We start from the raw sequence: 12,585 nt of genomic DNA, 5'->3' as shown, positions 1-12,585 counted from the left end.
CGGGTGTTGAATCTTTCATTGGAGATGCTCAGTACAACTGCTAATACCTCTAATGTTCTATTTTTTCCCCCAAAGATAGCACATTATTAGAGAACTTATAGGAAGATAGCACTTACACAAGGCTGCTACATTGCACGGCTCCAGGGTACACATGGAACACAACGTGAATGATGCCCAATGGAGTTGTGCAATGTAACATCCCGGGGTTCAGAACAAGGGGCATCATAGTCCCATCGACACCTGAATTCTTGTTCAACTCTGGATGCCAAACTTCAAGAAAGATGTTATAGAACTTAGTGAGGGGCCTGAATGAAAGCACGAAAATAGTAGTTGAAGAAACACAGGATGCTGGAAGCAAGAGAGACTTGGGAAGCCATGACAACAGTTTCAAGTATAGAAAGGGATATCAGAGAGAAGGATTAGTTGCACTATATATATAGATCCATGGAACAGAACCATGACCACTGAGCTTTCTATTGTCTACACTAGTGAATTATTTCCCATACTGAAAAAAAATGAAGTGGTATTAGCCAAATTAACATTAGACAAGCAGCAGCAGTCAACCCACAGTCATCATTTTTGTGGTGGCCTAAATATGATGACTCATGTCATAATCTGAAAGTAAGAACAAAAACTCATTATTGCTCTGGGAAAACAATACGGTGAAGGACAACACACTAGAAAAAAGAAGGGCACTGTGGCCGATGCCACTGCTAGTCTACCCAATAGCAATGTTCCCCTTCTTGCTTAGTTTATAGAAACCTGATTTTATTGAGGATTCGACATACTCAGGCATGGCAGCCACATACTCCAGCCCCAACTGCATCAACTATGATCAGTCTAAGCCAAGCAAAATAAAACCACTTCCTATTAAAAACTGTTTAGGAGTGGGATTATGGCTCTGACTTATGAGATCGAAAGGGAACTGAGCTGCTGAGGGAAGAAAGGCTTCTGAGAAAGAATCTATTCCTTAATGAAGACAGTTGACAAAGAGGCCTGCCCTGTGTGTCTGCCTTTAACATGACAGTTGTGTCTGGTTGGCTTCTGGTGAGGGCCTCATGTGTGTCATAACAGAGCAGAAGGCACACTTGGTGAGAGGGGCACTCTGAGAGCTAAACTATCTTTTATAATTGACCCACCCTCATGATAACTAACCCACTTCCATGGTAACTAACCCACTCCCGTGATGAAGACAAACCCTCATGACCCAATCACCTTTCAAAGGCTCCACCTCTTAATACTGTAACATTCGAGATTAAGTTTCAACATGAGTTTTGGAGGGGACAAACATTCAAACCATAGCACTATCCCTTGATTTGGAAGTTTCTCCAATAAAACTTATTCCTTCACCCATTCTGTGTGACCCTGTGGAATCTTGTTCTAGCCCTGTAACATGGCAGGTGGTAATCATGAAGGGACCCCCTTTGCATGCCAAGTGGGTCCCAATATGCGGCCCTCCCTGGATGTCACTGATAGTGAAATTTACTACATGGGGAGCAACAGCGCTTAAGTCAAAAAGATGACTATTTTTATTGTACATCCTTCTTTGATACTTAATGAGAGATGTCTACATCTACAGAGACATTTCTTTAAGAGAGAAGCAAACATCAAAGGTGTAAAATGCCTATGTGTAACAGCTATTCTCTTTTTAAAAGTTGGGTACTTCAATGTATTTTATTAACTCGGTGTTTTAGAACGCTCATTTATAACAATAGCCACTAAGCTATCCTATGTCTTTAGTTGTATCTAACTCAAGTCTCAACTCAGTATAAAAACAAATCACCACCATGTCATCCTGGTTCCTCTCAAGTGCATGATGTCTGCTCCTCTCTGTTGGGGCACTGAGGCCACACACCTCCTCCTGGGGCAGATAAGTAGCCACGACCCCACCCACATACACATATGTAATCTGTTGAAAACATTCGCCTGGACAGGAGAGATAAAGATGGCGCCTGACGGAAGCTGCTGGGGAGTGGCCAAGGAAAGACATACTTTAAAATTACTGGATAAAAGGTATTTCCGTGCTTGTGCTCACCACGTGATTGCAATAGCAAAGTATTAGAGCAAGATGCATGTTCACATGACCTTTAAGATGATAGGTTGAAATTAGGAAATCCCCTTGCCATATGCTTATAAAAGCAGGTGCTTGTGTGAAAATAAACAGAACTGCTTGACGGAACCCCTGCTGCGTCTGAGTGTCTCTCTGTGGGCTGAATAGGCGGGCAGCATACTCAGCTTCCTCCCGGGCTCTCCTGGCCACTAGGCTGGCAGGAGTAATCCTACCGGTTCCCTCTCTTGCTCATCCCACAATATTTTACCCATAAGTCATTCCATTGAGACCTCAGTCCATAAGTAGAAGACAGTTTCTACTGTTGTATTCCTTTAAATTTGGTACAAAAGCCAACTATTGTCTTTTCTATGGTTGCAAAATGTACTCATATTTATGTTGCGTGATATAGAAATATGTGAAATATTTATTTTTATAGAAGTATATAACTTTATTTTATAGAAGTATATTCAGACACAGGAATATCTGAAATATGCTCAAGAAGTTAAGTATCAACAAAGCATCACTCAAGTGAAAAATTAAGTATAAGGTACTATGTTTAGTACTGAGGTGCAGGTGATAGATCTGGCCTCTGGGAACTTCTCATTGAGCTGACAAAGTAAAATACACGTAAATGACCAGGAGAGATGGCAGTTGAGGTATGTTACTGGAAGAGTGGGGACAAGAGTGCACAGGAAGAAGTTGCTCTGTGGATCACTAGCTAGGAATCTAAACGAAGGCTCTGGGCCACTGATCTCTAAATAATGGCTAACTTCTCTTGTTAAGGGCATGTCATTTATCCATATTCTGATCCATGTATCACTGTCAAAAAATAATTTTTTTAAAGTGTAAAAAGTTTTTCTTACCAGCTGTATTCGTTTCCCATGTCTGCTATAACAAATTTCCACAAACTTGGTGGATTAAAAGAACAAAAATTTATTCTCTCACATTTCTGGAGGCTAGAAGTCCAATACCAGTGTCAGTGGGCCAAAAATCAAAGTGTTGCCATTTCCTCCAGAGTCTCAAGGGGAAATTCATTACTTATTTCTTCCAGCTTCTGGTGGCTGCCAGCACTCCTTGGCTTGTGGCCATATCACTTCAATCTCTGCCTCCATGGTCACATTGTCTTCTCTTGTTCTATCTTCAAACCTCCCTCTGCCTCTCTCTTAAAAGGATTTGTGTTTGCCTTTAGGGCCTACCCAGAAAATCCAGGACAATCTCCCCATCTCAAATTCCTTAATTTAATCCCATCTGCAAAATCTATTTTGCCATATAAGGTAACCTGCACAGGTTCCAGGGATTAGGACCTGATATCTTTGTGGATTCTTGTTTAGCCTACCACTCTCCAACAAAACACCCCAAAGATTTTCATATATCGTCTAAATTACAGCAGCAGTGGTTTGCATTCATTCAAAGTTGAGTGTTTTAGGAATGAAATCAGAAATCTATACTTACTTACCCAAGGAACAAAGGCATTCCTTTTTGAAATATAGAGTATTTTCTCTCTAACTTTGCATGATGGACCAGACTTCACAATTCTCACCTCAAATCTCTAAATACCTGACATTAGCATATGGAGATTCCATTATGTGTGGACCAGAGGCTGTGAACTAGCAGTCTGCGGGCTGAATCCAGAGGTATGCTTTGAGTCTGTTTTTTAAAATTGGAAATTTCATATACAAATCCTGATTCAGGGCTTCTCTGGAAAAACTGAAGAGCTAACAACATGGGGTCTTTGGCTCTCAATGGTAACAAAAAGACAGACTTCGCACCTCTTTAGGCTGGGTACATGCTCTGAAGCTCGGCACAGCCCCCATCCTCTCTGTTGTCAGTTGCCATTTTTTTTTCAGTTGTCATTTTTTTTCTGCACCTTCACAACCACTTCTTTTCCTGGAAGAAAAATATTTCTCTTATGCCTCTATTAAAAGTGACAAAGTAAAAGCCTGAAAAAAAAATACCCTCATGTTTAAAGAAAAATTGTTCTTTTTTTTAAGAGAGCAATTTCTTACTGTTTGACAAGCACACACAAGGCTTTCTTGAGTCTTCTTCGCTTCCTCTGTCCCAATAGTATTTAAATTCAGCTCCTGGTATAGACAGTTAACATTACCTGAGAAGTGAATGGAATGTAGTAGCCCGAGATTAACTTGGGAATTAGCATATTAGAACCAGAAGAACTTCCAAATATGCTGACTGACTCCAAGAATTAACTTGGATAAATCACTCACTATAACTAATCCACACTTTGCTTCTTACTATGTCAAATAAGCCAAAACTGTAACTTGTCCACAGTACTATTATCATCCTTCCCATTTCACAGATAAAGAAACTAAGACACAAGTTGCTTGTCCAGATTATACAACTTATGTGGTAGAATTGAGATAGGAACCCAGGCTGACTGTACCAAACTTACAGGAAAGGTCGAAAGATCATGAAATCTTTGGAGGGTCTGAGAATGAGAGGAATAGAAGTGCTTTGTATCTCAAAGTCCAAATATGGAAACCAGTAATGTGGCTGTGCTCTAGTTGGCTTCATTCTATAATCAAACATCAGTTAACCTACTGGGGCCCTCAGCAGCCCCAACATGCCCATGGTGGAAGTGAAGTGAATGCAACAAAGAAGCACTGGGTCCCAGTTTCCACTCAGCACTGACCCACTGTCACTCGGAGTATCTCTTGGCCCTTGGGTTTACTTTTGGTGGAATCAGGGCATTGGACTTGATGATGTAAGCTGGCTTCTTCCTCTAATGCTCTGTGATTCTGTATTAGGAATCAAGCTAGCATTTGTCTAAGAAAAGAATGGACAAATGTTTTTGCTTTTCCCATCACATGCACATAAGGCTAGTGTAGAAGACAGTGCCCCAAAGGAACCGTGTATGTTACACATCTCTCTTTCAAGAGAGGCAGAAGTGCCTCAGCCAGGCCCCAGAGTTAAGATTCAATTCCTTCTCATCACCTCTTCAGAGCCTCCTGCCTCAACCCACGCAGACACCATAGACAGGGATGCCACAGAGCTCTGGCCTCACCCCACTGCCTGCCTCTTCCCCGTGGTGAGTGACAGGAGGATCTGCCCTCTGCATCAGCCAGGTCACTCTCTACACTTCCTTCATCTTTGTGTTCTCAGACCTCACACTCTGCTTGCACAGAGCAGGGACTCAAAGATTGTTTCAGTGGCCCAAATGTGAATTTTAGTCTTTGCTATTTATTTTCTGTACTGCCTTGGGTAAGTACCTCAAAACTCTCAGTGCTTCTGTTCTTCAAGTGCAAAGTGAAGATAATCAAATTGTTTGATCTGACTAGAAATGTTTTGACATTCTGAAGCAGAAGAATCGCAAGTACCACAGAATGGCTGAAGCAGGCAGGCTGCCTGGGCCCCCCACAACAAAGCTGGAACTACTGTGTCTCAGAGGATCATAGGAAGGCCCCTCCATGCTAGCAGATCAGGCCTTTGGGTGAGGCTGTACCCAACTAACAGAGAAAGATGGCTTTAGCTCTCTTTCAAAGAGTTCCAGAAAATCTTTGAAATATGTCATGATTTTCCTGGCTAGGTGACATTGGGGAAAACCTCTGCTCCAATTCTCTCTCCTGGACTTCAGTCCTTGATGGAGGCAAAGAACATCTGCTTATGGCCAGGAGCTCATGATGGGCACCCTGCTCATTCATAGCCTGGAAGTCATAGGCAGGGAAGGGACAATGGTAGTCCGTTTTTTATTTTGAAACCTTGATGGTCATTGAATACAGGCCACCATGATGCATTTTTTTAAGACAGGGGATAGAAAATTATATGCAAACTTGGGACTCTCTGGGAGTTGTGGTTTACCAGGTCCCCTTACAACATTTGGACCCTTAGGAGGAGCTTGTCTCCCTTTGTCTTAATTGTTTTACACTGAAAAGTTTCCCGTACTGTCATGTATCCTCATAGGAAAACTGGATTATGTGCAAAAATCATTAAATGACCCTTCTCATGTTACTTCTGAGCTCCATTTTACCTTGACAGGCTTATAATTACACTTCAGATTCTAGGTTGGAATGTGTCACAACTTTATAACAGTAACTTAATAGTATTAATTTCTTTTAAAAGGGTACTAAAAATAGTACATCTCCCTGGGCCCTAATTCTTCTGGCCATATACATTTTAGTAAACAAATCTTTTAGGCATTTCGCCTCTTGGACCACTGCTTTTTTCTGCATTGGAAATAGCTACAAGGCCAAAAGAACTGTCCTTAACGTGGAACTTGCTTTGCCTTTACCTTGACAGAGGAGTGCATTAAAGATGCTTCCAGCTATTGCACCAACTGGATGACAGCAGGAGAAAATCATTTATATGGCGTGCCTTTGTCTATACCCCAGAAACTGCTTCGTGCCTTCATCTCCCTCTCCTCCTTCAGCCCTGGCTTCTGAGACAAGAACTCCTCCTGCACTAGGTCCTTAATCCCAAGAGAAGGGTCCACAACTTCGCACCGCTTCTCCTGCAGTACCAAAGGTGCTCATGCCTGAACTTTAAAAAAAACATCAATCACTTGCAGATGATTTTAAGCTAGGACATATAAGTGGCTTTTGTGGACTGTGAAGGATGGAAGGAAGAGCTAGAAAAGAATAACTTCACCCTGTCTTGTGTAAAACTGTGGATGAGCTAGAGCAAGAGCCCCCAGCTTACTGAAGACTATCAAGGGTGGCAATAGTCCCTGCTCCAACTGCTCACCTGATTGCCAGCCCACATTTTAGGGGTGGACAAGACAGGGTGAGGTGAAGATAAGGGGATTGAAAAAAATATATATATGTTTAAGCTCTATACAAATATTACAGCACAAGCTGGACAGTTACAGTTGTAACTGTACACAGTCTTGTAACACCAAAGTCATGGGTTCAGATCCCTGTACTGGCCAGCTACAGAAAAAAAAAAAAAAAAGAACCCAACAAAGAAACCCCACAAATATCACAGCACATTTAACTAAGGTGCTGATCTCATGTGGTATAAGATGCTTCACTATCACATATAATAAACAAATCAACAAATGTATTAAGGAAGAAATGGCTTAATATAAAAATAAAATAGAGCAGGTTTCAGCAAACTTTTTCTGTGAAGGGCCAGTAAATATTTTAGGCTTTGACGGCTATTCATCGCTGTCACAACTACTCAACTCTGCTGTTGAAGCATGAAAGCAGTCAGACAGTATACAAATAAACGGGTATGGCTATGTTCCAATACCAGTTTATTTACAAAAGCAGGTGGTGGGAAGGACTTGGTCCATAGGCCATAGTTTGTCAACCCTGAAACAGGAAACCCTGCAAGTGAGCAGAAACACTTTAGCACTCTCCACACAACCCTCATTTGCCCCTAGGTTACAGGGTTACATACACAAAACTGTGTTTATCCCTAGAATATAAGCTCTGTGAGGGCAAAAATTATGTTATGTTCACAACTGTATTCTCAGCTCCTGAAGGGGTCCCGGGCATCTAGTTGGCACAAATAGGTGCTCACTAAAAGGATGTGTTGAATGAATGAATGAGCAGCTTATGGATCTATAAAGGGTAATTCTGACTATAGGCGATTTTTCTGAACTACCAAGTCCACCCCCACTGCCACCCCATCTGGCCCCCTTTCTTTGCAAAAGTGGACAACTATATTGGGACTATGGCACAAAAATTATGAATCCTTCTAAAAACTAACACTAATTTAGGAAAACATTTTCTTTTCAACAGCTAAGATGACATGAAGGTATGTATATCTTACTTTTTTCTCATTTAGCTTTGTTTTAGCTAAATAATACTCTAATAAATTCACTTTCAAAGCAAAGGCAGTGTCTAAGAGAACAAACCATTAACAATTATCTGCTAGGAACTATAAGTTTATGCAAATAGTAACTTTCATGATAATATCATATATGTAGTTGGACATTAGACCATTATACTTTATCTCTTTGGTTCTGGGGCATTATCTTTTATAGTAGCTACAAGGGCAGTCACATGTTAGCAGCACTTTATCACAAGTCATACTTCACTACAGAAAGGTAAAAAATGACTCACACTGATCTCTCCTCAAAAACAGCCACCTCTGGGCCATAATTATACATTTATCAAGTGCCTACTGATGGTCCTCAGCATGGTAGGAGAAGTTCCAAATGAAATGTGAGGACTATTGAGGCCCTCCCACTTCAAAAAATTGAGTTAGGATGGCAAATGTCTTCTGGAAACTAAGTTCATGCAGATAGTAACTTTAAGGTTATTGTCAAATATAGTTGGTTATTACACCATAATACTTTCTTTTTGGTTCTGGGGAATTATTTTTTATAGTAGCCCTCAATAATTTAAAGTAAGATAATATATAACCAAATGCTAATTAGTGTAGATGTCAATGCTAAGTTCAAAAGGACCCAAGTTCAAAGCATAATGTTGAGGAATCTTCAGACTATAAAATTAGAATTTTTTTTTCTGTAAGGGGCCTTAATGATCATCCAACATCCTTCCTTTACAGGTGAGATCCAGAGACACAACTATAATAAGAATAGAATCCCTGTTATCTTCAGAGTAGTGTATTTTTATATGTGTGGATATAACATAGGTTTGATAATCTACTAAAAATGTATCAAACGCTCCTGACTTCCCTTTCGGTAAAAGGCACTTTGTTAATCCTGAACGCACATATTAAAAAAAAAAAAGTGGCCGATCTTCCAAGATATGCTTTATCCGAAGTTTGACACAGCTTCACAAGTCAACACACACAGGATTTGTTTCCAGCCTGCACAGGTGAGTCTCACCAAGAGAACTCTTCCTATGAAGATTTCAACTTTCAGAGCACAGCAAGTCAGACACTTAACGTGTAAGGACTCTTTAGTTTCCTTGGAAGGAAATCAAGAATGAAAGCTTTCTGCTTGGATTGAGTATTTCCCTAAAATATACTGAGTAGTAATATTTTCTAACAGCAGAAAGCAGCTCACGAGGAGCAGAGAGATTGAGCGTGAATGCCCACATCAACCTCAGTTACCATCTCGAGGTGAACCCATGCTGCTGCTTTTACTTCTTCTTTGGCTGCAAGTAAAGGATTTTCTGATTTTCTTCCAGCCACAACATTTTCTTAGGATTTTAAAGCAGTTTGGCCCAGAAAATGATTTGCTTCACAAACTCTTTTTCTGAGGTAATTTTCTAGAACTCATGTCTTTTGATAAGGAAGTTAAACTGTATTTCAAAGGTAAGCACAACCTCAAACTAGGACATGGTTACACTATGACCCCAAAACAATATGTGCATAAGTCATCCTGCACACACCTCTGTTTGCGCATTCTCTCAGTCAACACATCAACCACAAATACTGAGGTCCACTGGTAGGAGATTTCTGATACTCAAGTCATAAGCTCTTCTCAGAATGCTGTGGTTGTCAAAGATTGCTAATAAAAGAAACAGTGAGACACTATCCGCAGGCTTACAGAGCAACATACACAGAAAGGTCATTGTACCCAGAATTCTGCCAATGAACCACTAGTCAAACATACACATTCACACACACCCCACAAGGAGAAAAATGCATTTTATAAGGGCAGACATCAATAGAAGGGTTACATACAACTCCAAATCAGTAAGATCCTACAAAACGAAACAGTGGAGCTTGCTGCAAGAGCAGCAGTGAAAAACAAAAATTTATTTTTTAAGGCAGTAGTTTTCCTGGCAAGATTCAGATGGAAAAATAGCAACTTATCCCAGAAGCAGAGCTGTAGCCAGTAACAACCTAAGTTCAAGCCATTTTAGGTAAGAGAGGGATAATACTTAAAGGATTCACTGCAAAGTTACCCTGCATTTCTGGGCCTTAGGCTGATCCATGACTTGGGGTCTACTACAAGTCAGCTGACAAACATTTACTAAATACATGCTACATGTTCAGGACTCTGCTAGTCATCATTGAGGGATGAGACCTTTTTCAGGCATATGCCAGTTACTGAGTAGGCACTGTAGATCACCTTCACACCCCGAGCACTGAGGGAAGCATTTCCCCTATTTTATATGTGAGAGGATTAATGCAAGGAGAATCCCACAAGGCCACACAACTAATAAGTACAGTCAGACCCTGACCCCAATTCTGCCAGACTCCAAAGCCCATGAGACCACATTACCATGCATAAAATACGGCTCCTGACCTAAAGAGGCTTAAAATAACCTAACCCAGTTAGAGATCAATACAGCCAATATAATCAAGGGCTAACAAACAAGTATCTCGAGACTTTAAAGAGAGAAAAGAAATGAGTAGAGAAGATATTATGAAAGAAGTAGGACTTAGGCTCCTTGTCCGAGGATGGATATGAGTTGCGCAGGAGAGTGGAAAGCAGAGAAGGAGGTTCTGAGGAGAATAATGGGAGCAGTGACATAGCAGTGGGAAAGAGACTGGCACCTCAGCAGGACAGCAAGAAGACCAAATGGCATAGAATGCAAAGATGTACGCTGAACTGCAAATAGGATTCACATAGGAAGATGAGGCCAATTATGAAAAGCCTTGAAAAAGCAGGCATATCATTTTAGGCTTGAGATAGTGGATAATGGAGAGGAACTGAAGGTTGCAAGGCCAGGAGAGACATGAGAAAGTAATCATTTAAAAAGATTAGAAGGGCAACAAGATGCTGAAAAGACCAGAGAGAAGAGTCTCATTCCTTCAGTCATTTGGCAAACATTTAATGAGGGCTTACTAAGGGCCAGGAAGGGTGAGGTCTGGGTTAGAATAAAGAGGGAGGGATCTATATAAAACACATTTCAAAGGTCTTGATGAATCACTGATAGAAGGGATGAAGGAAATAAAGGAAAAGATGGTTAAAGATAATTCCTGTCATGACTGACATAATTTTCACCTTCACTGGGAACCTTAATAAGCAGTGAGAATAAAACAAACAATGAAAGTACGAAAAGGGCTCTGATGATGTTGAACAGTCAATAAATAAAACCCCAGATGGCTTGTTCCTGGTCCTGGTTGCTCACTTATGCATAGTCTGTAGGGAAGAAACTTGAATGAGAAAAACCACTTCTTTATGACTAAATGCTGAGTTCCCTTGGGAAAAAAAAAAAAAGGGCAGGGGTCTGCCTACTTCGGCTCCACCCTCCAATGCACCCCTCCACCATGTGAAACTCATTAAGAAATGTGGCTGCCCCTTCCTGGGCACCCCTTCCTGCCCAGACACCAATGTTGACTTTGGAGAAGGTGACAAGGCAAAGCGGAAAGGGAGAAACAGAAAGTGGGCAGGGTCACTGTAAGGCTGGACCTCAGGGAGCAAGGAATGGTTCAAGATGTCACTTTAAATAAAGAATCCCAGCACTGCTCTCATTTCTACACCCACTTCCTACTGTTTTACAATTCCTGCTCCTCAGATAAGAAGGCCTTCAAGATTCTTTACCAAATTGTAGTGCTTTGTTCAGAAACTATTTCAAATGTGCATATTTATGCATATATTAACTCCTAGTGCAGTTAAGCATATGGTTGATACACAAATTCTTCTTAATATGTTTATACATATCTTTGACATATGTTTTTACATACCTTTATATGTTGACTACACAAATTTAAAGCTTATTTTAATTTTACATTCAGCAATAGTTACATTCACTATTGGGGCACACCCTGAAATCCCCCCATTCACTGGGAAATGTGGGAAATGAAAACTGTAACTATCAAACTTCTATTACAACAAAGAGTGCTCCAGGCCAATATAAAAAACACAAGCTGCAGTACCTCACAGAAATCCAGACCCCAAGCAAAATTCAGAGTGGTATTTCCTCAGCCTGGTCCAGCTTTAGCAAAAGCAGGTCTTAAGAACACTCTTCTCTGCAGAATGATGGATTAAACTTCCTTACATATAAGCTCTCATGTTAGTCAAAATCAAACTTTAATAGATCAACGTTACAAAAGAAACAGTTGTTCTGGAAAATGCTTTAACATTCTTCTCATAACATCTACTCTGATTAGTAATAAAGAAATCAGAGCAGAAAGAAATTCAGTGAAAAATGGTTGCAAATAAGTACGTGAGGATTCTTGCTCAGACCCTTTGCGGGACATCCAAGGGCCTAGTCTGGGAAATTCCAAGAACAAGTCCTCAACATGCCCCCACAGGGAATTCAAATAGCTAGGATCATCCCCTTCTTTAAGACGGAAAGTAAACACCCATCAAAATCCTCCAGACTCCGAGGAAACAGGAGTTTTCATGCTAGGAGGGAGAAACCCACATGACCGCGGAGAGAACTACCGCCCATTAGCCTTTTCCTTCGCGGGGCCACGGGGCAGGGGTCCCCCCCTCAGCTCCAGCCCAGCACCCCGAGTGACAGGTCGCCCGGCAGAAAGCCCCTTAATCCGTAAGCCCCACTTACTGGCGCCGCGAACACAGGCGGGGGACCGCCCTGCGGTGAGCGCAGCTCCTCGGCGAGGGGGGCGCAGCCGCCCGCTCAGGAACTGGAAATGGGGGGCGATCCCTGCTAGGACAGGCCGAGGGCTCCGTGCGGGGACGCCCGGGCCGCGCGGCGCATGGTAGTGCAGCAGGAACCCGGCCGCCTTCCAGCCTCCAGCAGGAAAAC

This window comes from Galeopterus variegatus, unplaced genomic scaffold (assembly GCF_000696425.1).
Source record: "Galeopterus variegatus unplaced genomic scaffold, G_variegatus-3.0.2 Scaffold13, whole genome shotgun sequence".
Taxonomy (NCBI): domain Eukaryota; kingdom Metazoa; phylum Chordata; class Mammalia; order Dermoptera; family Cynocephalidae; genus Galeopterus; species Galeopterus variegatus.
This window is presented reverse-complemented; position numbering follows the sequence as displayed.